This window comes from Somniosus microcephalus, chromosome 32 (genome assembly GCF_052327205.1).
Source record: "Somniosus microcephalus isolate GS21.2 chromosome 32, FLI_Smic_1.0, whole genome shotgun sequence".
Taxonomy (NCBI): Eukaryota; Metazoa; Chordata; class Chondrichthyes; order Squaliformes; family Somniosidae; genus Somniosus; species Somniosus microcephalus.
The window spans coordinates 38,155,561-38,182,800 of record NC_141018.1 but is presented as its reverse complement, the minus strand read 5'-3'; positions in this window follow the sequence as shown (position 1 = coordinate 38,182,800).

The window sequence follows — 27,240 nt, the reverse complement described above, 5'->3', positions numbered from 1 at the left end:
AATTCACAATAAAAAAAGTATTTCAATAGGCAAAGCGGAACTCATTTCCCACAATTTCCGTGAACACTTATCAGAAGTGTACAGTATAGAGAGGGAGACAAAGGATGCACTGTGAGACGGAGATAACTTTGTACCGAAAATTGTTCCATTACATTTTCAGATGGAAAAACATTTTGCAGTAATCAGCTGAGAGTGCAGCATCACTCAGCACTGAGGTGGGATTGAAAACAGACCAGCTCGCCACACTGCTCTACCGCTCCGCTGTGTTCACCTTTGATGTGCTTCGTGTAATGGGATGTTCGCCCGTATAAAATAGTGGAATTTAAAGCTGAATTTAAATGCTGCAAACATTCAGCAGCTTTTGTTCCAATGCTGTGCAAGGTTGGTCTGAAACAAGACAATGGGAGGGGCTGGGGAAATGGAGTAAGCTGTTCTAAACTCAACAAGAGGTCATGTCGCACCAACGCTCAGTCCTGTCCAACCTCCAGCTCATTCATGGAAACTAGGACAGGTGACGCATTCGACCATTTCTATTCAATACAGTGGGAATGGACAGGAAGGACTGGGAAGAGGGAGCTCCATCAGCATTGCATACAGTGAGAACCAACGGCATTTGTATAGCACCTTTAATGTACAAGACATCCATCCCAAGGGCCTTCACGGAGGAGACATGGACAATGATCAGAACCAGCAGAGATAACCGAAAGCATGGCCAAACAATACAAGACTTTGAAGAGACTTCAATAGTAAAATCTAAAGTAGAAGAGGGAGGGGCTTAGGGAGAGCCTTCTAGAGAGCTGCACTGATGGCTGTGATATGATGGGATTAATTGGGAAAAGGTTGGGTTCATTGGAATTCGATACAGTGGGAGAAAATAGGATGGGGTTTGGTCCATTGGGATTCTGTATAATGGGAATGAATGGGATGGGGTTTGGTCCACTGGGATTCTATACAATGGGAGTGAATGGGAAGGGGTTTGGTCCATTGGGATTCTGTACAGTGGGAGTGAATGGGATGGGGTTTGGCCCATTGGGATTCTGTACAGTGGGAGTGAATGGGAAGGGGTTTGGGTCCATTGGGATTCTGTACAGTGGGAGTGAATGGGAAGAGGTTTGGCCCATTGGGATTCTGTACAGTGGGACTGAATGGGAAGGGGTTTGGTCCATTGGGAATCTATACCGTGGGAGTGAATGGGAAGGGGTTTGGGCCATTGGGATTCTGTACAGTGGGAGTGAATGGGAAGGGGTTTGGTCCATTGGGATTCTGTACAGTGGGAGTGAATGGGAAGGGGTTTGGGCCATTGGGAATCTGTACAGTGGGAATGAATGGGAAGGGAGTAAAGTCATCCCCCACTTTCAACTGTTGCCAGGGTTACGGTATCACAGGCACTGGCCAATGTCTGTTAGCTCACTCAAGTGGCCTTTCTTCACAGTGAGCATTGGTTGTAGGAGAGGGACAACACTGCATCCTAATCCCGTCTGCACCCAAACTCCGCACAAATGCACATTCCAGGAGGGAGTCACTTGATAACAAACAGGTGCAGAAACCCTGGCCGATCTTCCCCTTCTTAGTCCGGGAGTGCTGATGCCAATTGCAACTCCTTAACCTCTGCCCCCGGGAAACTCAGCTCAGGCTGGGAGATGAACCTGGGGCCTACTGATCCATGTGGCTCTGCATCAATGGCCACTGCCTTTAACATCTCATCCTCAACTGCAAAATTCATTCTTCTCCCCACACCCACAACTCGCTGCCTGCTCCTTTATTCCTTTTATTATATATTTTTTTCTCTCCCCCCTCTATGAGGTAGTTCCAGACATGAGCTATGTTAAGGGCACCAGGTCATGCTCTTGATGTTTTCTTGGGAAAAGGAGAGACTTTGTAGAGTGGCCTTGTTGTTATGATGAAGGGAATTGGCAAATCCGAGGGGAACAGGTTGTTATAAATCTCATCATCATAAAGAAACTACTCATGAAATAACACTGGATGGCCAGCTGGTGGCGCCGTCCAAGGAGTGTAAATACTCGGGCGTTGGCCCAGCTTGCCAGGGACATTTTGTAAGACAAGGAACTAGTGAAGTACAATTAGACCTCCACGTTCTGAAACAAGTTGATTAAAGCCTTGCTTTACGCTCAAACCAAGTGCGTAGTGAGTTTTATTACGTCACAGGTGAAGGTGCAGAAATTAGCTACAAGAAGGAAAGTCACCCACTGGGAAACAGAGTTCTGGAGTACGTTCCCAGGGAGGGAGAATGAAGCGGAGCGTGACAACGAGGTCAGGAGACTATTAGATGTGTTTCTGAAGAGGGTGGGGATCAATCAAACAGGGAATGGCTGATTGGGCCTTTAGTCTGTTTCTTTTTACATAGAATATCCAGCACAGAAACAGGCCATTCGGCCTAACCAGTCTGTGCTGGGGTTTATACTCCACACCAGTCTCCTCCCATTCCTCAGCTCAGCCTTTCAGCATATCTTTCGGTTCCCTTTTCTCTCATGTACTCGTCTAGTTTCCTTCTGAAAGCATCTAATCTATTCGCCTCGACCACTTCCTGTGGTAGCGAGTTCACATTCTAACCACTCTCTGAGTAAAGACATTTCTCCTTATTTCCCTATTGGATTTATTAATAACTATCTTGTATTTATGGCCCCTAGTTTTGGATTCTCCCACAAGTGGAAACATTCTCTCCACATCGACCCTGTCCAACCCATTCATAATTTTAAAGATCTCTATCAGGACATCTCTGAGTCTTCTGTTTTCTAAAGAAAAAAGCCCCAACATGTTCGATCTTTCTTCTCTCTATGATGTATAAACAGAGATATTAAGACAGTTTCTTTATCATTTAATTGTTTTCCATTATATTTTCTCCTGCTCTGTGCACTGAGAATGTGCCCGGGTGACCAATTCAAGACCTCTGCCAATGTTGCTGCTCAATAGGTGCTATAGCAAGGCGGCATGAAGATCCAGGGGCAGGGATTCGTCCTCCAATTGTGCCTCTCTATTGTGGGGAAGTCTCCGCTCTTTACTTCATCCCAACAGAATGGCTTCCATAGCGAGGATCAGTGGGTCGCAATCTCGGCTTTGTCAGAAGCTCGTGAATTCAAATCCCACTCCAAGACTTCAACACAAAATGCAGGCTGGGATTCCAGTGCAGTACTGAGGGAGCGCCGCACTGTCGGAGGGGTAGTACTGAGGGAGCGCAGCACTGTCGGAGGGGTAGTACTGAGGGAGCGCAGCACTGTCGGAGGGGTAGTACTGAGGGAGTGCTGCACTGTCGGAGGGGCAGTACTGAGGGAGTGCCGCACTGTCGAAGGGGCAGTACTGAGGGAGCGCCGCACTGTCGGAGGGGCGGTACTGAGGGAGCGCCGCACTGTCGGAAGGGCAGTACTGAGGGAGCGCCGCACTGTCGTGCTTGACTAAGCTACTGGAATTTTTTGAGGATGTAACTGGTAGAATAGATAAGGGAGAACCAGTCGATGTGGTGTATTTGGACTTTCAGAAGGCTTTCGATAAGGTCCCGCATAAGAGATTAGCGTGCAAAGTTAAAGCACAGGGGATTGGGGGTAAGGTACTGACTTGGATAGAGAACTGGTTGGCAGACAGGAAGCAAAGAGTTGAAATAAACGGGTCTTTTTCCGAGTGGCAGGCAGTGACTGGCGGGGTAACGCAGTGATCGGTCTTTGGACCCCAGCTATTCACAATATATATTAATGATCTAGATGAGGGAACTAGATCTAATATCTCCAAGTTTGCAGATGACACAAAGCTGGGTGGGCGTGTGTGCTGTGAGGAGGATGCAGAGAAACTCCAATATGATTTGGACAGGTTGGGTGATTGGGCAGATGCCTGGCAGATGCAGTATAATGTGGATAAATGTGAGGTTATCCACTTTGGTGGCAAAAACAGGAAGGCAGATTATTATCTGAACGGCAAGAGATTGGGAAAAGGGGAAGTGCAACGAGATCTGGGTGTCCTTGTGCACCAGTCACTGAAGGTAAGCATGCAGGTGCAGCAGGCAGTTAAGAAGGCAAATGGTATGTTGGCCTTCATAGCGAGAGGATTCGAGTACAGGAGCAAGGATGTCTTGCTGCAGTTGTACAGGGCCTTGGTGAGACCACACCTTGAGTATTGTGTGCAGTTTTGGTCGCCTTATCTGAGGAAGGATGTTCTTGCCATGGAGGGAGTGCAGCAAAGATTCACCAGACTGACACCTGGGATGGTAGGTATGACGTATGAAGAGTGATTGGGTCGATTAGGTTTATAATTGCTAGAGTTTAGAAGAATGAGAGGGGATCTCATTGAAGCTTATAAAATTCTAACAGGACTAGACAGACTAGATGCAGGAAGGATGTTCCCAATGGCGGGAGAGTCCAGGCCAGGGGTCATAGGCTAAAGATAAGGGGTAAGCCATTTAGGACTGAGATGAGGAGGAATTTCTTCACCCAGAGAGTGGTGAACCTGTGGAATTCTCTACCACAGAAGACAGTTGAGGCCAATTCATTAAATATATTCAAGAAGGAGTTAGATATATTTCTTAAGGCTAAAGGGATCAAGGGATATGTGGAGAAAGCAGGGACAGGGTACTGAATTTGGATGATCAGCCATGATCTCATTAAATGGCGGAGCAGGCTCGAGGGGCCGAATGGCCTACTCCTACTCCTATCTTCTATGTTTCTATGACCACAAACCCAATTCCCCTTTCAACATTGGTCTCACCTTACCTTACCTCTGTTACTGACCACAGCGTCCTCTTGGCCACAATGCTGAAGTAAAAGCCACCACAGAGCTAACTTTCCAATCCAACTTTATACGTCTATCCATCCAATATGACATCAAGAAATCAACTCATCACCCTTATGCATTCGCTTAGTGCCTTTGCCTGCTCCAATGGCGGCAGCATGATTGGTGGAAGGCTGCTGACTTTCAGTGGGGGACAATGCAAATGGCCTTGCTGGTTGACCTTGAGGAGTTGGTGGCTGGGAGTGTGAAATTGAGTGACGCCCTTTATTCTTCTTCACTCTCTGCTCCCTCTTCTTGGTCAGCCACTAGCTGCGCAGTCTGCATTTTTTGGGTGTGTGAAATGAGAAAGGCACAAGGGTGAAGATGTGGTGAGGGAAGGACGGGAAAGCAAGAGGTGCATGCGAGAAGGAGGATAATGTATGACAATACCAGCATTTTGCATCCTTTCAGCCCCGCCACTGGCCAAGGGCTCAGCCATGCCCCTGTCAAGAATGGCCAGCGCCATCTCCTCCAAGGGGGTGAGGTGAAGTTAGGAATGGGAGGTGTGCCTCGTGTTTGGTACAGATTGTTGGTAGGTGAGTGATGGGGGTGGGGTGGAGTCATGCATTGAGAAGTGTGTGAGGCTTGTGGTGCAGTTGGTAGGAGATGGCTTTTGAAGATGCATTCACTGACCTTGATCAGTGGTCTAAGGTCATGAAGCTACTTTGGACACTGGAGCCAGGTGGCAGTGACGGCCTCGGTGATCTGGTCCCACATCCTTCTTTCTGGAGAGCCTCCTGTGGCCCCTGTGGGTAGAGGGCCTGTCTTGCAGTGTTGACCCCCTGCACAAAGCTGGAGTGCTGCATGCAAGACCCTGGGTGACCCTTCCCTGGCTTGCTGAGCCATTTGTGTTAATGAATAGCACTTTTCCCATTTTTTAGTTTCGGAACGCAATTCAGCATGAAAAGCTGTAGACTGCCACTTGGGAATTTTCAGAAGGCAGTTGCGCTGTAAGAACTAAAAACTGTCTATTTTTAATTAATTTTGGTTTTTCTCATTTTAGAAGGCAATACCCCGTTAAGGGACCGCACTGCTTTCTAAAATAACAGCCTTGCTTTAAGAGAAAGCTCTCCTTGCTGCAATGACGCTACGGCCACGCTACTTTGGGGCATCCTGCTGGGACTAATGCCATGAAAACGGCCTTGCACGTTGTGGTGATTATTCGTTATGTTTAGTAAGAAGTATTGTGATTGGTTGTTTGTTTCCTGCCTTGGGATATATGCTGTAATCTCATTGGTAGTTGATGTCATGTATTTAAAAAAAAATACATGACATCAACTACCAATGAGATTACAGCATATATCCCAAGGCAGGAAACAAACAACCAATCACAATACTTCTTACTAAACATAAAGAATAATCACCACACACGTTAAGTTTAGTGCTGGGCTAATGTTAATTAGCAGCCAACACCAATTTACCGGTCCTGCCAACGCCATCAATTTCGGCAGCCGTTAACTCCAGCCCACGGTGGCACCGGCAGGTTTTTAGTGATCTCCAATTTCTAGGCCAAAGTCCCTCTGTTGTATTGTGGAGCTGAAGGGTGTCCTGGTTCTCCTCCTCTTTCCCCCTTGGTTGTGTTCCACACTCTGGGCCTTGGGCCTTCCCCGGGGATTCTCAGGATGAACAGGTGGGTGTGTTTGGAGACAGGGTGTCCCGGCTCTCGACATTTAAAGGGTCAAGGAGACGACCAGCTGGGCTGAATGGCCCTGCTTTATGACATCACTGCAGTGCCTAGCAACCAACCTCCCTCAGCCCTGCTCATTAAAGGCTGGGTTTAGCTCAGTACTGTTACTGGAAGGGAAACAGGAGCAGGATTCGCCCCGTGTGGAGCCCAGGATTAATGGGGAGAGGTACAGGATCAATTTATACCTTATTGAGTGAGAAATGTCATTGTCCTGGACACTCCCTGTCCCTCGGTATGTGTCGGGGAGCGGCTGATGGGTTTACTCTGTGTCTAACCCGTGCTGTACCCAACTGGAGAGTGTTTAATGCTGACACTAGGGGCTCAGCTCCACGAGCACAATATTTAACCCAAAGATGATCTGATAAACCCATCAGCTTCTTCCCTGGACACAGGTCCTGAAGGACAGGGAGTCTCTCTGATATTTTGGTCGGTGTCGTTGATCAAGTTTAAACACCTCGCTCACATCTCCTCTCATCCTGCTTTATTCTAATGAGAAGTGCCCCAGTTTCTCTCGTCTCTCCTCCTGGGAAAGAGAAGTTCGCCTCAGTTAGAAACTCAAACAGGCGCTTCACTGCAGACAGGTCATCATGAGGAAACATTTCTTTACCCAGTGAGTTATTATGATCTGAAATGCACTGCCTGAAAGGGTGGAGGAAGCAGGTTCAAGAGTAACTTTCAAAAGGGAATTGGATAAATATTTGAAGGGAAAACATTTACTGGGATATGGGGAAAGAGCAATGGAGTGGGACTAATGGGATAGCTCTCCCAAAGAGCTAACATAAGCATGATGGGCCGAATGGCCACCTTTTGTGCTGTATCATTCTCTGATTCTCTGATAACTAAAGCCTCTCATCCGTGGTATAACCTCCATTAATTTATTCTGCAGCCTCTCTGTGGCCCCAACATCCTGATATACCTATCAATTCGTCCAATAAAAAGCGACGAGTTAGGAACGTAACTAAAGGTTTTTATTGACTAAATAACAGAGCCCACCCTCGTGGGTGATCGGGTCCAACAAGGAGGAATACCAGCCAGTCGACTACCTTTATACCTGGGCAGGTAGGTGGAGCCATGGGCGGAGTCGGAGGTGGTCAGCCCAGGTATAACAGCGCGACAAGAGGCGACCTCGTATAGTGATACAACAGTGAGAACAGTGAGAACAATACAACAGTGATAACTATAGTGTAACGATAGTGAACGATAAAAGTGGTTTACCACACATCCTTCCTAGTGTAAGATGCCCAACACTTATTCTAACTGCAGCCGAACCGATGGTTTTGTTTTCTACGCCCCATTTATAAAAAACCTCGGGTAACATTTTTAAATTACTTTATAAACTTGTCCTCCAACTTTTAAAGATTTGTGTATCTGATCTCCCTGTAGATTTTAGAGATATTAACATAACATGTCTGAAATACATTGACATTAAATGTCTGATATAATGTGTATTATGGGAAAGAGAAGTTTAGTCTGAGTTAGAAACTCAAACAGGCTTTTCACTGCAGACAGGTCGCCATGGCAACACTGATAAGACATTCTATTCACTGAATTGACTGGTTGGAATCTGTAATCAGATCAGGGGAAAGAACAGGGTGTGTCTGTTATTAACCACAATATAAGCTTGGAATCATAGAATGGTTACAGCACAGAAGGAGGCCATTCAGCCTGTCGAGCCCGTGCCAGCTCTCTGCAAGAGCACTTCAGCTAGTCTCACTCCCCCGCCCTTTCCCCGTAGCCCTGCAAATATTTTTATTCCAGGTACATATCCAATTTCCTTTTGAAAGCCGTGATTGAATCTGCCTCTACCACCCTTTCAGGCAGTACATTCCAGATCCTAACCACTCACTGTGTAAAAAAGTTTTTCCTCATGTCGCCTTTGGTTCTTTTGCCAATCACCTTAAATCTGTGTCCTCTGGTTCTCGACCCTTCCACCAATGGGAACAGTTTCTCTCTATATACTCTGTCTAGACTCCTCATGATTTTGAACACCTCTATCAAATCTCCCCTCAACCTCCTATCCACTAACTGAAGGCTCTCATCCCTGGAACCATTCTTGTAAATCCTTTCTGCACCCTCTCTAAGGCCTTCACATCCTTCCTAAAGTGCGGTGCCCAGAATTGGACACAATACTCCAGTGGAGGCCGAGCCAGTGTACACCGATTCGCCTCTGACCACTCCCAGAGACTCTACTTTACATCCCCCCGATATGTCCCATTCTTGTGCCCCGTGACATCATCATTAGAAATCTAAATGCATCCACAGCCCCCCCACCTGCTGGTCGGGTTACCAAGAGCTCCTGTCTATCTTCCTCCCAGTTAATCAGATTGAGACTGCTGACTTCCTTCTGCGCATGCCAGGGCACCATCCCAAACCTGATGTCTTCAATGTCTGATTCAACACTGTCAATCAAGTCCTGAGCCAGCATGTCACATGCTCGCCCCTTGGACTGTAAATCACTCGCCTTTATTACGGCTTTCCCTAGGACCTCTATGCCTCTCTGTAACCCGGTTCCCTGCACTTCTACTGCCGTAAGCGCAAACATATTCCCTGAGCTGTGAACCACAGGCCCTTGGCACTTTCCTGCGCCACCCAGGAGGCATAGCTTGAAGGGATAATTACAGTCCTAGCCCTTTTGGGCTATTCCAGATCAGGCGTATTCCCCAGATGTTCACCCGCAACTTAAGTTAGAGATAGCCGAATTCCATAAGATGCTTAAATGGGTCTAAAGGTTCAGGCTATCTCTCCCTAAAGGAAAGGACCACCTAAAGATGTTACCGTCCTCCGGATAGTACTTTTAATAAGTTGAACTAGACTGTAACCTTCCAGATATTATGAGGGTCCGGAATACCCCCCAGAATTCTGCAACTCCTTACAAAAGAATGTACAGAATTTGTGGGTTCTATACAGGATTACTCTGAGACAATTCCAGAAATATAGGCCTAGAAATTCAGTATAGCCACGTTTGGGGCGTTACAGCCGGGCGTTCGCTAAATTTAGCGCCCGGCGCAACTTAGCGCCACCTTCGCCGATATTCAGTTGCATCGCCCCAAGAGGTTGCTGCTGCGCTAAAGCAGGCGATGCACGACTATCATAAGGCGCTAAGCCGGCGTGCCGAGGCGCTACCACCAAGGGCGGGCGCAGCGCAGGTGCGGCGAGTTGCTGATTGAAGGCAGACACGCTGGCGCCGGTCAGCTCTTAAAGGGGGAGGGTGGACTTGTTTGGCTGCCACGCCCTGCACACTGCAGCCCTGAATCAAGTCCTGAACATAGCTGCTTCAACATTTCAACGCCCACGACTATGGAGAAGGCTAGGGAGCGAGCGCAGCACTTCAGCGAGGGTGCCCTGAGGCTACTGGTTGGCGCAGTGGAGCGCAGGCGACTTGTCCTCTTCCCTGATAGTGGCAGGAGGCCGCTGCCCAGCGAGTATAGAAAAGCCTGGAGGGAGGTGGCAAACTGGGTGACCTCCAACAGCATGGTTGCCAGGACTCCTGTGCAATCCAGAAAAAGTTCAACGACCTCACTCTGGTTGTCAGGGCGAGTACCCTTTCCAGTATCCTCCTCATCCCTGCATGTGCACCTCACTTTATGGCCAAAGGGACCTGAAAGCCCCAATGCCCAGCCCTCATCCAACAGCTATGGGACTCTCATGAAAATCACTTGCACATTCAGCACTTTACACACTGTCAGGGCTATTCCACCATGGGAGGCAGTGCAAGCAAGATGAGGGCTTGACACTGTCAGGGCTATTCCACCATGGGAGTCAGTGCAGGCAAGATCAGGGCTTGACACTGTCAGGGCTATTCCACCATGGGAGGCAGTGCAGGCAAGATCAGGGCTTGACACTGTCAGGGCTATTCCACCATGGGAGGCAGTGCAGGCAAGATCAGGGCTTGACACTGTCAGGGCTATTCCACCATGGGAGTCAGTGCAGGCAAGATCAGGGCTTGACACTGTCAGGGCTATTCCACCATGGGAGGCAGTGCAGGCAAGATGAGGGCTTGACACTGTCAGGGCTATTACACCATGGGAGGCAGTGCAGGCAAGATCAGGGCTTGACACTGTCAGGGCTATTCCACCATGGGAGTCAGTGCAGGCAAGATGAGGGCTTGACACTGTCAGGGCTATTCCACCATGGGAGGCAGTGCAGGCAAGATCAGAGCTTGACACTGTCAGGGCTATTCCACCATGGGAGGCAGTGCAGGCAAGATGAGGGCTTGACACTGTCAGGGCTATTCCACCATGGGAGGCAGTGCAGGCAAGATCAGGGCTTGACACTGTCAGGGCTATTCCACCATGGGAGGCAGTGCAGGCAAGATCAGGGCTTGACACTGTACTTAGAGGCCGTCCTTTCTCTTGCAGGGCAAGCTGGCCCACAATCGCAGGCAGCAGCGGCGGACCGGAAGAGGCCATCCTGACCTCAAAGAGCTCAGCGACCTGGAGCAGCATGTGGAGCGCATTATGGCAGGCCGGCTGATTGGCCCCGTCGCCAGTGGAGATGCCGACCCTGTTCTGCACAGCAATGGTAAGGTCATCACCTTTTTGACCTCTCTCTTTCCACTTGTGCCTCACCCCAGCATCCTTTGCTACTATCGAACCAATGCAGTGCATAGCAGCACTCATGCCTCCCTCGCTGCCGCCCTCTCCTCACTCTAAAGCAACTCTTGTGCCTCCCTGCTTTCAGATGCTGAATCACCAGGTGAGGAGGCGGGCCCTCAAGCTGCCACTGTCAGTGATTCTGAATTCGAGGAGGAGGAAGAGGAAGCCCATCAGTGCCACCCTCAGCCGAGGCAGCCCATGGCCATGATGGGGATACGTCTTCCCTGGAGGGGAGCAGGGGGGGAAGGGTCTGAGGAGAGTGAAGCTCCGGGGCCCAGCAGGCTGCAGCAATGCGGGAGGGGTGGGGAAGCTCATCGGCCTTCTCCCCGGAGGATGAGTGCGGTCTCCAGTCCTGCTACGGTGAGCGCAGAGGAGGTGTGGCTCCTTGGTGAACTGGGCGCCCAGGCTGAGCACAGGCACACTGAGCTCATGGCTGCAGTGGCAAGGATGCCTGACTCCATAGAGTCACTGGCAAGGAGTGCTTAGGAATTCGGGGCAGCACAGGCCAGGAGTCTGCAAGAATTCAGTGCAGCACAGGCAAGGAGTCTTCAGGACTTCGCGGCAGCACAGGCGGCTTCCAGCCAAGTGCTCAGTCGTGCATTCACTGGCTGGTCTGATGCAGACACAGATCAGGGCCACAAGGGCACTAACTGCTGCCACCCTTGCTGGATCGGCCAGGCATCGCCGGGACCCTCGCCGCGCCGCAGCAGCCCAGCAGTCTGTGCTTCAGCAGATTGCTGCGCATGCTGCAGTGCTGGCCCGTGCGAGTGCCAGTGTATCAGCCGACCAGGGAGTGCCTGTGCTCTGTCAGGTTGGCAGCATTCCTGCAGCCAACACTGTCACTCCTCCACTGCAGCTGCCACCACCCGTAGGACAGACTACTGCCACCCAAGCAGAGTTGGAGCAGTCAGCAGCCGGGCCCTCCAGGCCCAGAGCTGGTCCAGGCTGTCCCCCAAGGGCATCTGCCGTCTCACTATCTGACTCTCAGCAGCCTTCCCCAGCCTTGCTGCAGCCACTGGGGTCCCATTGAGGAGGAGCTGCAGGGCGGGAAAGGGCCACTCGCGGAAGCGAGGTGGGTCACCCTCGCAGGGGAAAAAGTAGAAGGTGTGGCCAAATGTTTTTTTTATATATGAAGGCCGAGAAGGCTTTTTTTAATATATGAAGGCCGAGAAGGTTTTTTTATATATGAAGGCCGAGAAGGTTTGTTTTTTATGAAGGCTGAGACTGTTGTGTTTGTTTTTTATAAAGGCTGAGACTGTTGTGTTTGTTTTTTATGAAGGCCGAGACTGTTGTGTTTGTTTTTTATGAAGGCTGAGACTGTAGTGTTTGTTTTTTGTATGAAGGCTGAAGATCATGGTCATTTTTGTTTAACTGTTTTTTTCATTTTCTGAAGGTTGTGAGAGCCAGTTATGTCTCTGACTGTTTGTTTTTTGGGGGGTTTATCTGAATTAGTTTGTCATGCGGGAAGGGCACAGAGTTTGCACAGTAAAAAGTTTTATTTAATCACATTGTCCATGTTTGCAGTTTGAACTATTTGTTGCCTTGACCAGCTAAGGGCTTGCGGAGCGGCTCCATTCATGTTCTTTCATTGGCACAAGCCATTCCCTGAGAGGGGGCCTAGAACTGAGTTGCAATAAGCTGCCGACGGACAGCCCTTGCACTTTGTGCCTCCCTCCCATCTTGGTGCTCCTCATCCTCCTCCTCCTCCTCTGGTGGTCCTCCAATGTCTGCTGGCAGTGGCTGAGTCCTGAGGATAGCCAGGTTGTGCAGCATGCAGCACACTACAACGAAATGGGAGACTCGCTCAGGCGAGTACTGTAGGGCTCCTCCGGAACGATCCGGACAGCGGAACCGTTGCTTGAGCACGCCGATTGTGTGCTCAATGATGTTCCTGGTAGCTTGATGGCTGTCATTATCGCTCTTCAGCAGGGGTGCTGGGTGCACGGAGCGGGGTCATCAGCCAGGTGCACAAAGGATAGCCTTTGTCCCCGAGAAGCCATCCTCATGGGTGAGCCTGGGCTTCGAAAATGTCTGCCACAGAAGTCTGGCGCAGGATGAAGGCATCGTGGCTGCTGCCTGGAAAGCGGGCATTGACAGCTAGTATGAGCTGCCTGTGGTCATACACCAACTGGACGTTGAGTGAATGGTAGCCCTTCCGGTTGCGGTAATCCTCGGCATTCTGTAGAGGTGCCCGCAAAGCCACATGCGTGCAGTCAATGGTGCCCTGGGCCATGGGGAAGCCCGCTATTCCTCCAAATCCCATTGCACGCTCTTGCTGCTTGTCCAGGGTCATGGGGAAGGAGATGTACTGACGTCTCCTTCTGAAAAGGGCATTGGTCACCTGGCAGATGCAGCAATGTACTGCGAACTGGGAGATGTTGGCAATGTCCCCAGTAGCGGATTGGAAGGAGCCGGTGGCATAGAAGTTGAGAGCCACTGTCACCTTCACTGCCACCGACAGAGACATCCCACTCCTCAGCTGTGGCTGCAGATCTCTGCAAAGCAAGTGGCAGATCTCAGTGACCACCTCCCTTCTGAATTGCAGCCTCCGAACACAGTGCTCCTCAGACATGTTCAGATATGAGAACTGCTGGCGGTATACCCTGGGTGGGTAAGGCCTCCTGTGCTGATGCCTGTTGGCCCTTCTCCATCTGGCCATGACTGGCACTCTCTCACGGCATCTCTGAGCCCTTTGAATGCAATGCAGTAAGCCAATGTTTCCACCCATTGCAGCCCCCATTATATGTGGCAACTCAAGGCTATGGCACTGAAAGTTAAATCCAACTGCAAAGCTCTGGCCTGAAGCCAGAAGTACCTGTGCGAGCGCTGAGTCAAACCAGACTTTTCAAGGGTGCAGGGCATCATTGACTGCACACATGTGGCCCTTAGGGCACCCCATCGCAATCCAGGAGTTTTTGTCAACCGCAAGGGCTTCCACTCCCTTAACGTTCAGCTGGTGTGTGACCACAAGAAGGAGATTTTGCATGTTTGTGCCAAGTACCCCGGCAGCTGCCATGACTCCCTCATACTGCGCCAGTCTACTGTGCCTCCGCTATTCAGGCCGCCAGACGAACTTCAGGGATGGCTACTTGGAGACGAGGGCTAGCCCCTGAGGACGTGGCTAATGATGCCATTGAGGAGACCAACCAACGAAGCTGAGGAGCGCTACAACTCCAGCCACACTTCCACCAGATGCATTATTGAGCAAACCATCGGATTGCTGAAGATGCGCTTCAGATGCCTGGATAGATCAGGTGGAGCCCTACAGTACTCAGCAGCCAGGGTCTCCAGAATCATCGTGGTTTGCTGTGTACTTCACAACATGGCACAGCATCATGGCTTGCAGATTCCTCAGGACCAAGTGGCTCCTCACAGACCCGCCTCGGATGAGGAGGAGGAGGAGGAAGAGGAATAAAAAGAAAAAGAGAAAGAGGACAGAAGAGGATAGCAGTGGAAAGAAGAGGACAGAAGAGGACAGAAGAGGAAAGAAGAGGACAGAAGTGGAAAGAAGAGGACAGAAGTGGACAGAAGAGGAAGGAAGAGGACAGAAGTGGACAGAAGAGGAAAGAAGAGGAAAGAAGAGGACAGAAGTGGAAAGAAGTGGACAGAAGTGGACAGAAGAGGACAGAAGTGGACAGAAGTGGAAAGAAGAGGACAGAAGAGGACAGAAGTGGACAGAAGTGGACAGAAGAGGACAGAAGTGGACAGAAGTGGACAGAAGTGGACAGAAGAGGACAGAAGTGGACAGAAGAGGAAAGAAGAGGACAGAAGTGGAAAGAAGAGGACAGAAGAGGAAAGAAGAGGACAGAAGTGGACAGAAGAGGAAAGAAGAGGACAGAAGAGGAAAGAAGAGGACAGAAGTGGACAGAAGAGGAAAGAAGTGGACAGAAGTGGAAAGAAGAGGACAGAAGAGGACAGAAGTGGACAGAAGTGGACAGAAGAGGACAGAAGAGGACAGAAGTGGACAGAAGTGGACAGAAGAGGACAGAAGTGGACAGAAGAGGAAAGAAGAGGACAGAAGTGGAAAGAAGAGGACAGAAGAGGACAGAAGTGGACAGAAGAGGACAGAAGTGGACAGAAGAGGAAAGAAGAGGACAGAAGTGGAAAGAAGAGGACAGAAGTGGACAGAAGAGGACAGAAGAGGAAAGAAGAGGACAGAAGTGGACAGAAGAGGAAAGAAGAGGACAGAAGAGGAAAGAAGAGGACAGAAGTGGACAGAAGAGGAAAGAAGAGGACAGAAGTGGAAAGAAGAGGACAGAAGAGGAAAGAAGAGGACAGAAGTGGACAGAAGAGGACAGAAGAGGACCGAAGTGGACAGAAGAGGACAGAAGAGGAAAGAAGAGGACAGAAGTGGACAGAAGAGGAAAGAAGAGGACAGAAGTGGACAGAAGAGGACAGAGGTGGACAGAAGTGGAAAGAAGATGACAGAAGTGGACAGAAGAGGACAGAAAGAAAGAGAAAAAAGAGAACAGGAGGAGGAGACAAGAAAGAAAGAAAGAGAAGGAAAGAAGGAAAGAAGAAAAGAAGGAAAGAAGGAAAGAAGGAAGGAAAGAAGGAAAGAAAGAAAGAAAGAAGGAAAGAAGGAAAGAAAGAAGGAAAGAAAGAAGGAAAGAAGGAAAGAAGGAAAGAAAGAAAGAAGGAAAGAAAAAGAAGGAAAGAAAGAAAGAAGGAAAGAAGAAGGAAAGAAAGAAAGAAAGAAAAAGGGAAGAAAGAAAGAAAGAAAGAAGAAGGAAAGAAAGAAAGAAGAAGGAAAGAAAGAAAGAAAGAAAGAAAGAAAGAAGGAAAGAAAGAAAGAAAGAAAGAAAGAAAGAAGGAAAGAAAGAAGAAGGAAAGAAAGAAAGAAGAAGGAAAGAAAGAAAGAAGAAGGAAAGAAAGAAAGAAAGAAAGAAGAAGGAAAGAAAGAAAGAAAGAAAGAAGAAGGAAAGAAAGAAAGAAAGAAGAAGGAAAGAAAGAAAGAAAGAAGAAGGAAAGAAAGAAAGAAAGAAGAAGGAAAGAAAGAAAGAAAGAAAGAAGAAGGAAAGAAAGAAAGAAAGAAAGAAGAAGGAAAGAAAGAAAGAAGGAAAGAAAGAAAGAAAGAAAGAAAGAAGAAGGAAAGAAAGAAAGAAGGAAAGAAAGAAAGAAAGAAGAAAGAAAGAAAGAAGGAAAGAAAGAAAGAAAGAAGAAGGAAAGATAGAAAGAAAGAAAGAAAGAATAAGGAAAGAAAGAAAGAAAGAAGAAGGAAAGAAAGAAAGAAAGAAAGAAGGAAAGAAGAAGGAAAGAAAGAAAGAAAGAAAGAAAGAAGGAAAGAAAGAAAGAAGGAAAGAAAGAAAGAAGGAAAGAAAGAAAGAAAGAAGGAAAGAAAGAAAGAAAGAAAGAAAGAAAGAAGAAGGAAAGAAAGAAAGAAAGAAAGAAGAAGGAAAGAAAGAAGAAGGAAAGAAAGAAAGAAAGAAGAAGGAAAGAAAGAAAGAAAGAAGAAGGAAAGAAAGAAAGAAGGAAAGAAAGAAAAAAGAAAGAAAGAAGAAGGAAAGAAGGAAAGAAAGAAAGAAAGAAAGAAGAAGGAAAGAAAGAAAGAAAGAAAGAAGAAGGAAAGAAAGAAAGAAAGAAAGAAGAAGGAAAGAAAGAAAGAAAGAAGAAGGAAAGAAAGAAAGAAAGAAAGAAAGAAGGAAAGAAAGAAAGAAAGAAAGAAGAAGGAAAGAAAGAAAGAAAGAAGAAGGAAAGATAGAAAGAAAGAAAGAAAGAATAAGGAAAGAAAGAAAGAAAGAAAGAAGAAGGAAAGAAAGAAAGAAAGAAAGAAGGAAAGAAGGAAAGAAAGAAAGAAAGAAAGAAAGAAGGAAAGAAAGAAAGAAGAAGGAAAGAAAGAAAAAAAGAAAGAAGAAGGAAAGAAAGAAAGAAGAAGGAAAGAATAAGGAAAGAAAGAAAGAAAGAAAGAAAGAAAGAAAGAAGAAGGAAAGAAAGAAAGAAAGAAGGAAAGAAAGAAAGAAAGAAAGAAGAAGGAAAGAAAGAAAGAAAGAAAGAAAGAAAGAAAGAAAGAAAGAAGAAGGAAAGAAAGAAAGAAAGAAGGAAAGAAAGAAAGAAAGAAAGAAGAAGGAAAGAAAGAAAGAAAGAAGGAAAGAAAGAAAGAAAGAAGGAAAGAAAGAAAGAAAGAAGAAGGAAAGAAAGAAAGAAAGAAAGAAGAAGGAAAGAAAGAAAGAAAGAAGAAGGAAAGAAAGAAAGAAGAAGGAAAGAAAGAAAGAAAGAAAGAAAGAAGAAGGAAAGAAAGAAAGAAAGAAAGAAAGAAGAAGGAAAGATAGAAAGAAAGAAAGAAAGAATAAGGAAAGAAAGAAAGAAAGAAAGAAAGAAAGAAGAAGGAAAGAAAGAAAGAAAGAAGGAAAGAAAGAAAGAAAGAAAGAAGAAGGAAAGAAAGAAAGAAAGAAGGAAAGAAAGAAAGAAAGAAGGAAAGAAAGAAAGAAAGAAGAAGGAAAGAAAGAAAGAAAGAAAGAAGAAGGAAAGAAAGAAAGAAAGAAGAAGGAAAGAAAGAAAGAAGAAGGAAAGAAAGAAAGAAAGAAAGAAAGAAGAAGGAAAGAAAGAAAGAAAGAAAGAAGTAGGAAAGAAAGAAAGAAGAAGGAAAGAAAGAAAGAAAGAAATAAAGAAGGAAAGAAAGAAAGAAAGAAAGAAAGAAAGAAAGAAGAAAGAAAGAAGAAGGAAAGAAAGAAAGAAAGGAAGAAGAAGGAAAGAAAGAAAGAAAGAAAGAAAGAAGGAAAGAAAGAAAGAAAGGAAGAAGAAAGAAAGAAGAAGGAAAGAAAGAAAGAAAGGAAGAAGAAGGAAAGAAAGAAAGAAAGAAAGAAAGAAGGAAAGAAAGAAAGAAAGGAAGAAGGAAAGAAAGAAAGAAAGAAAGAAGGAAAGAAAGAAAGAAAGAAAGAAGAAGGAAAGAAAGAAAGAAGAAGGAAAGAAAGAGAGAAAGAAAGAAAGAAGAAGGAAAGAAAGAAAGAAAGAAAGAAGAAGAAAAGAAAGAAAGAAAGAACAAGGAAAGAAAGAAGAAGGAAAGAAAGAAAGAAAGAAGAAGGAAAGAAAGAAAGAAGAAGGAAAGAAAGAAAGAAAGAAAGAAGGAAAGAAAGATGAAGGAAAGAAAGAAAGAAAGAAGAAGGAAAGAAAGAAAGAAAGAAAGAAGAAGGAAAGAAAGAAAGAAAGAAAGAAGAAGGAAAGAAAGAAAGAAAGAAAGAAAGAAAAAGGAAAGAAAGAAAGAAAGAAAGAAGAAGGAAAGAAAGAAAGAAAGAAGAAGGAAAGAAAGAAAGAAGAAGGAAAGAAAAAAGAAAGAAAGAAAGAAGAAGGAAAGAAAGAAAGAAGAAGGAAAGAAAGAAAGAAAGAAGAAGGAAAGAAAGAAAGAAAGAAGAAGGAAAGAAAGAAAGAAAGAAAGAAGAAGGAAAGAAAGAAAGAAAGAAAGAAAGAATAAGGAAAGAAAGAAAGAAAGAAGGAAAGAAAGAAAGAAAGAAAGAAGAAGGAAAGAAAGAAAGAAAGAAAGAAGAAGGAAAGAAAGAAAGAAAGAAGAAGGAAAGAAAGAAAGAAAGAAGGAAAGAAAGAAAGAAAGAAGAAGGAAAGAAAGAAAGAAAGAAAGAAGAAGGAAAGAAAGAAAGAAAGAAAGAAGGAAAGAAAGAAGGAAAGAAAGAAAGAAAGAAGAAGGAAAGAAAGAAAGAAAGAAAGAAGAAGGAAAGAAAGAAAGAAAGAAGAAGGAAAGAAAGAAGAAAGAAGAAGGAAAGAAAGAAAGAAAGAAAGAAAGAAAGAAAGAAAGAAAGAAGAAGGAAAGAAAGAAAGAAAGAAAGAAAGAAGCAGGAAAGAAAGAAGAAGGAAAGAAAGAAAGAAAGAAGAAGGAAAGAAAGAAAGAAAGAAAGAAGAAGGAAAGAAAGAAAGAAAGAAAAAGGAAAGAAAGAAAGAAAGAAGAAGGAAAGAAAGAAAGAAAGAAAGAAAGAAAGAAGAAGGAAAGAAAGAAAGAAAGAAAGAAGAAGGAAAGAAGAAAGAAAGAAAGAAGAAGGAAAGAAAGAAAGAAGCAGGAAAGAAAGAAAGAAAGAAAGAAGCAGGAAAGAAAGAAAGAAAGAAAGAAGAAGGAAAGAAAGAAAGAAAGAAGAAGGAAAGAAAGAAAGAAGGAGGAAAGAAAGAAAGAAGGAAAGAAAGAAAGAAAGAAGGAAAGAAAGAAAGAAAGAAGAAGGAAAGAAAGGAATAAAGAAAGAAGAAGGAAAGAAAGAAAGAAAGAAGAAGGAAAGAAAGAAAGAAAGAAAGAAGAAGGAAAGAAAGAAAGAAGAAGGAAAGAAAGAAAGAAAGAAGAAAGAAAGAAAGAAAGAAGAAGGAAAGAAAGAAAGAAAGAAAGAAAGAAAGAAAGAAGAAGGAAAGAATGAAAGAAAGAAAGAAGAAGGAAAGAAAGAAAGAAAGAAAGAAAGAAAGAAGAAGGAAAGAAAGAAAGAAAGAAGAAGGAAAGAAAGAAAGAAGGAAAGAAAGAAAGAAGGAAAGAAAGAAAGAAAGAAGGAAAGAAAGAAAGAAAGAAAGAAAGAAAGAAGAAGGAAAGAAAGAAAGAAAGAAAGAAGAAGGAAAGAAAGAAGAAGGAAAGAAAGAAAGAAAGAAGAAGGAAAGAAAGAAAGAAAGAAGAAGGAAAGAAAGAAAGAAGGAAAGAAAGAAAAAAGAAAGAAAGAAGAAGGAAAGAAGGAAAGAAAGAAAGAAGGAAAGAAAGAAAGAAAGAAAGAAGAAGGAAAGAAAGAAAGAAAGAAAGAAAGACGGAAAGAAAGAAAGAAAGAAAGAAGAAGGAAAGAAAGAGAACTGGAGGAGGAAGAGGAGGAGACAGAAGAAAGAAGGAAAGAAAGAAAGAAGGAAAGAAAGAAAGAAGGAAGGAAAGAAGGAAGGAAGGAAAGAAGGAAAAAATGAGAACTGGAGGAGGAAGAGGAGGAGACAGAAGAAAGAAGGAAAGAAAGAAGGAAAGAAAGAAAGAAAGAAGGAAAGGAAAGAAAGAAAGAAAGAAGGAAAGAAAGAAGGAAAGAAAGAAGGAAAGAAGGAAAGAAAGAAGGAAGGAAAGAAGGAAAAAATGAGAACTGGAGGAGGAAGAGGAGGAGACAGAAGAAAGAAGGAAAGAAAGAAGGAAAGAAAGAAAGAAAAAATGAGAACTGGAGGAGGAAGAGGAGGAGACAGAAGAAAGAAAGAGAAAAAAAGAGTACAGATTCCGAGCCACAACTTGAATCGTTTAAGACATAAAAAATGTCACAGAAATGTGATTTATTTTTGTTATTTTACAATTTACAAATATACACACAATTTGTGTCACTGAACTATAAACAAAAAGCAGGAAAAGCTATGACTTAACAGAAATAAACATTGGTTTTGCTGTCCAGGAAGAAAGACAAGTCAGACTGACTTGGAAATGTTCACTCATATGTTGATGTAAAGATTTTTAATTTACCAATTTCGCTTCTGATGTTTTTCCCTCAAACATTCTCCACAATATTAATCCCTGCTCTTATCACGAGGAGTGTTGAATTATTTTAGGTACTTCGTAATTAATAGCGGGAAGCAAACTTCATTGTACTCACAATTTTTAATGTGCTATTTCAAACATTCAAACCAAATCGAATTGTACATTATCGGAGTATTTTTCTGTGTCTTTCTCAATAAACGAAGAGTGGTTTCTTCTAAAGTAGCTTCCTGCAATTTTTAACAATCATTACATAACTCTTGTTTCCATTAACACTCAATTAACCCGTGGTTGTAAAGCTCCCTCTACACTGTCCCATCAGACACTCCCGGGGCAGATACAGCACGGGTTAGATACAGAGTAAAGCTCCCTCTACACTGTCCCGTCAAACACTCCCAGGGCAGGAGTGGGCCCTTAATGAATGCAGCCATGTGCTTGCCTGATGTGCCTCCCATAGTTGAATAGCCCTTAATGTGTGCAGCTAACAGGAAGATGTGATTGCACTAGAGAGGGTACAGAGGAGATGTACAAGGATGTTCCCGGGAGTAGAGAATCTTAGCTATGAGGAAAGATTTGATAGGCTGGGTCTGTTTTCCTTGGAACAGAGGAGTCTGAGGGGAGACCTTACTGAGGTGTATAAAATTATGAGGGGCCTAGATAAAGTGGATAGAAAGGACCTATTTCCCTTAGCAGAGGGGTCAAAAACCAGGGGGCACAGATTTAAAGTAACTGGTGGAGGGTTTAGAAGGGATTTGAGGGGAAATTTCTTCACCCAGAGGGTGGTGGGGGTCTGGAACTCACTGCCTGAAAGGGTGGGAGAGGCAGAAACTCTCACCACATTTAAAAAGTACTTGGATGTGCGCTTGAAGTGCCGTAACCTGCAGGACTATGGACCAAGAGCTGGGACGTGGGATTAGGCTGGATTGCTCTTTGTTGGCCGGCACGGACACGATGGGCCGAAATGGCCTCCTTCCGTGCTGCAACTTTCTATTGGCAAACTGTAACTAGTGGGGTGCCACAGGGATCAGTGCTGGGGCCTCAACTATTTACAATCTACATTAATGACTTGGATGAAGGGACCGAGTGTGCTGTAGCCAAATTTGCTGACGATACAAAGATAGGTGGGAAAGCAAGTTGTGAGGAGGACACAAAGTCTGCAAAGGGGTATAGATAGGTTAAGTGAGTGGGCAGGAATTTGGCAAATGGAGTATAATGTGGGGAAATGTGGGGTTATCCACTTTGGGAGGAAGAATAGAAAAGCAAAATATTATTTAAATGGAGAGACTACAGAAGGATCTGGGTGTCCTCGTACATGAAACACAAAAAGTTAGCAAGTAATTAGGAAGGCAAATGGAATGTTGGCCTTTATTGCTAGGGGATGGAGTATAAAAGTAGGGAATGTGGTGTATGTAACCTGTTCCACCTTAAGAGAACTTAAGCCTGTTCCACCTTAAGAGATGTACTACTTTCTCTGGCTGCTGTATACGTAATACCGGTGGTGACCACCGGTATATAAGTACTGTGTAGTGATATTGTATTTAGTATAGTCCTGACCTCCAACTAGTAAAGACCTGTTGAACTTTATTCTTGTAGTCTGTGTCAGTAATTAACCTTAATACAACTGGAACACACAGACTTAACAGTGGCGACGAGTCCGATTCTTACCCTGCGGCAGTTTATATCCACGGCGGCTTCATCCACAGAACGGGCGTCGAAGAGAGGCATCCACCCTCATCACCCTGCTGGAAGACACGTCGCGCGGCAGGCATCGAGAACCCGGAGTGCAGAAGACATCCTGAACTCGAAGCCTCCATCAGCGGCAGTCAGCTATCTTCTTTCTACCTCGGTGGCGGGTAAGCCGGTCAGCGACGCGAGCAGAAAGTCAGCCGCGTTGGCTGTACAGACGGGGGGAGGAAGACGGAGGAATAAGGGCGGTGAGATCGATCGCGACCGGAGATAAGGGCCGGGCCGCATTCGGGCCGAAAGGCGCAGCGCGGGGACATCGATCGCGGCTGGTGATAAGGGCCGGGCCGCTTTTGGGCCAAAAAGGCGCAGCGTCTGGGGCGACTGAAGGCGCGAGAGCCGCGGTGAAGGCGAACGCAGCCGGTGCTAATAACCGGGCTGCAAGAAGGGCTGCGAGGCGCGACATCGGGGAAGCGCGAATGCCCGAGGGAGCCGCGGTGAAGCGGAGACAGCGTCGGGGGAGTTACTAACCGCTGGGAAAGGGGAGCAGCAGCGGCACGCCAAACGCCATTGCAGCCAGTGGGTGAAGACCGCCAAGCGCGGGAAAACCGCCATTTTGTAGGCGGAGGAGGAAGACAAGAGCGGGAAGCCGCCATCTTGGGATAAAATAAATTGCAACGATGCCTAAACATGGGAACATTGATACCTTTGATAGCGACATTGAGGTTTGGGCCATGTATGTAGAACGCATACAAAATTATTGTAAAGCAAATAAAATCCCAGATGCAGAGAAAGCACTAACTTTACTGAACTTAATGGGTGCAAAGACATACGGGCAATTGAAACACCTTTTATCACCAGATGAACCGGTGGATAAGACGTTCGAGGAGATTGTTACTGTCCTGAAAAATCATCTAAACCCCACGCCGCTGATGCTAGCGGAACGATTTAAATTTTACAGCAGAAGGCAGCTGAAGGATGAAAGCAATGCTGAATATTTAATGGAATTGCGTAAGCTAGCAAAGTACTGTCAGTTTGGAACGGGACTGACAGAAGCGCTAAGAGATAAATTTGTGTGTGGATTATTAAAAGAAGATACACAAAAGCGACTGCTCGAGGAGAATGAGCTGATGCTTGAGAAAGCGGTCACTATGGCAGCAGCACACGAAGCCGCAGCGAGAGGCACGGCAGTAATGCAGCTACGGTCACCGGAACTCAGTACAAATAAATTGGGTTTGAGTACTGTAAAATGTTATCGTTGTGGAAAGACAACACACGATCAGAACCAGTGTTGGTTTAAAAACCAAGAATGCAGAACGTGTGGCAGGCTTGGCCACATAGCTAAAGTATGCCGGTCAGGAAAGAAGACCAGCAACAAAAAGTCACCGCAAGGAAAATACATAAAGGTGCACAAGGTGACAAAGACCAGTTCGAACGAACAGAAGTCAGATTCAGACGCTAGCAGTAATGAACTGGGTAGCTTAAGAGTACACAACGTTGGTAAGGATGCAGATCTCCAGACAATTTGGGTCACTCTTCAGATAGCAGGAGTCCAAGTAAAGATGGAATTGGACACTGGATCGGCATTGACGGTCATGAATAAGAAAGATTACAAAAGGTTATTCCAACATATTCCCCTACGGGATACGGAGATTATATTGAAAACATGCACGGGGCAAAGAGTGTACCCCATCGGAAAGATAGAGGTAAAAGTGGTCCACAAGGGCGAAGAAAGCCAAGTAATGGACTTATATGTGCTACCTGAAGGAGGTCCACCACTACTGGGACGGGAGTGGATTAGGAAAATGAATATGGACTGGCACTCCTTAAAAGCACTAACGGTAGATTCCGGGGAAACAGATGTCAAACCTAAACGATTGTCCAAAATATTGGATGATGCTAAAGAGGTGTTCCAGCAAGGACTGGGAACACTGAAAGGAATTACGGCAAACATCAAGATTGATGAACATGCACAACCAAAATTTTTCAAAGCCAGACCGGTACCCTATGCAATACGACCTACTGTAGAAGCGGAACTGGAAGTGCTAGAACGTTCAGGTGTACTGTCTAAGGTAGATTGGAGTGAGTGGGCTACGCCCATTGTTCCCGTTATGAAACGTCCTTCGAGCAACAAGCCAGGAGAACCAGGGAAGGTTCTCATCTGTGGAGATTTCAAGATCACCGTTAATCCGGTGCTTCACACGGTGCAGTATCCGCTTCCGCGGATTGAGGATATTTTTGCTTCGTTGTCTGGCGGGAAACACTTCACCAAGATAGACCTGGCACAGGCGTACTTGCAGATGGAGGTTGAAAAAGAGTCACGCCAGTACCTCACGATCAACACGCATAGAGGTTTGTACCGATATAATAGACTGGTTTTTGGAGTGGCATCGGCTCCGGCAATTTGGCAGAGGGCCATGGAGCAGGTATTACAGGGAATTCCAGGCACACAATGTTACCTGGACGATATTCTGATTACAGGTGATGGTGATGAAGAACACCTCGCAAACTTGGAACTGGTGCTCAACAGACTGAAAGAGTATGGACTTAGAGTTAATCGGCAGAAATGTGAGTTCTTTCAGAAGCGGATCGCGTACTGTGGTCATGTCATTGACCGGGAGGGGCTTCATAAGTCTCCTGACAAGATAGAGGCAGTTGTAAAGGCTCCCGCTCCGGATAATGTCTCTCAGTTGAGGTCGTTTCTGGGATTGATTAACTATTACCATAAGTTTCTACCGAATCTATCCACGGTACTGCACCCGCTGAACGCTCTTTTACAGAAGGGGGTACCATGGGAATGGAACGAAAACTGTAAGAAGGCATTTCGCAAAAGCAAAGAATTGATCACCTCAGAGGAAGTGTTGGCTCACTTCAACCCGACACTGCCTATTCGGTTGGCCTGTGATGCTTCTCCATATGGTATTGGGGCAGTACTCTCACACAAGTTGCCAAATGGCACGGAAAGGCCAGTCGCGTTTGCATCCAGATCATTGACCTCCGCTGAGCGCAACTATGCGCAGATCGATAGGGAGGCTCTCAGCCTTGTATGGGGAGTGAAGAAGTTTAATCATTACCTGCAGGGCCAAAAATTCACACTTCTGACAGACCATCAGCCGTTGGTATCCATTTTTAACCCTAAGAAGGGTGTTTCGGTGATGACAGCACAGCGACTCCAGAGATGGTCCCTTTTCCTAGGGGCACATCAATATCAAATAGAATTCAAAGGTACAAAGCAGCATGGCAATGCTGATGGGCTGTCGTGCCTGCCACTACCTGAAGCAGAAGAGACGACGAAAGTTGACCCTGTTGAGTTATTTCATTCGACCATCATCGAGTGTTTACCAGTCACCAATGCAAGTATTGAAAGGGAAACCAGGATCGACCCGACACTGTCCCGAGTTTACGAGGTGACAGTGAAGGGATGGCCAACACATGGTGATCCTCTGTTACCGGCATTCTCGGCAAGGCGAGACCAGCTGTCCGTCTGCCATGGTACTTTGATGTACGGGACAAGAGTGATTATTCCTCCCAAGTTACGGGAAAGAGTTCTAAAGGAACTGCATGAAGGTCATCTGGGGGGAGTTAAGATGAAAAGTCTTGCTAGGGCTTATGTATGGTGGCCGGGCATTGACCAACAGATAGAGGAGTTGACAAAAAGCTGCGCTGGGTGCCAAAAAGTGCAAAATGCACCTCCGATCGCACCGCTACACCCATGGGAATGGCCTTCAGCCCCATGGCAACGCGTACATATTGACTTTGCTGGTCCATTCATGGACTCCATGTTCCTAATTGCGGTGGACGCACATTCCAAATGGCCAGAAGTGATCAAGATGAATACCACTACTTCAGAAAAGACAATTGCGGTGTTAAGAACAATATTCGCAAGGAACGGATTGCCAGAACAGATATGTTCGGACAACGGACCACAGTTCGTGTCGGAAGAATTCCAAAAATTCTTAAAGAAGAATGGGGTGAAACATTATACCTCTGCCCCATATCATCCGGCGACAAACGGGTTGGCCGAGAGATTTGTCCAAACATTCAAAAAGGCAATAAAGGCCATGAACGATGATCAGATTCCGTTACAACACAAGGTGGACAATTTCCTAATGGCATATCGAAACGCCGCTCATGCAGTGACTAACCAAAGTCCTGCCATGATGTTTTATAACAGGAGGTTGCGGTCCAGGTTGGACTTGTTAAAACCAAATGTGCGGAGGGAAGTGGAAAACAAACAGTTCCGGCATATTAATAACAAGTCCACTCGAAGTTTCGACGTACGACAACCAGTGTTGGCAAGGGGCTATGGAAACGAAAAATGGCAGTCCGGAACAATTCGGGCCAGACAAGGACCTCTGATGTACACAGTAGATATTGGTAACAATGTGATAAGGCGTCATGCGGATCAACTGGTAGAATCAAGAGCAAGGGTTGAACCCATGGTTGCGACAGAGACAACTGTGGAAGACGTTAATGAACCTGAAGCATCTACCTCGGCAGGGACTGTACCTGATGATGACGTCCAATACATAGGAAACCAACAAGAAGAGTCACCTCAGCAACAAGAATCAGAGACCACTGAAAGGCGTTATCCAAACCGAATCAGAAGGCCTCCTGAGAGACTGAACCTTTGAACTGTTTATACCTGAAGTTATATATGTATATATGTTATTATGTTATGTTAAATGGGGATATGACTGTTAAGCTAAAAAGGGAGGATTGTGGTGCATGTAACCTGTTCCACCTTAAGAGAACTTAAGCCTGTTCCACCTTAAGAGATGTACTACTTTCTCTGGCTGCTGTATACATAATACCGGTGGTGACCACCGGTATATAAGTACTGTGTAGTGATATTGTATTTAGTATAGTCCTGACCTCCAACTAGTAAAGACCTGTTGAACTTTATTCTTGTAGTCTGTGTCAGTAATTAATCTTAATACACTGGAACACACAGACTTAACAGATAGGACCAGTCTAGACCAGAGATTGTACATGAGAGAGACGGACCATGCTGGGCACTGGAAGAAAGAAAGACAGAACTTCCATTTCTACAGCGCCTTGCACCACCTGGGGACCGATTCCACAACACATTACAG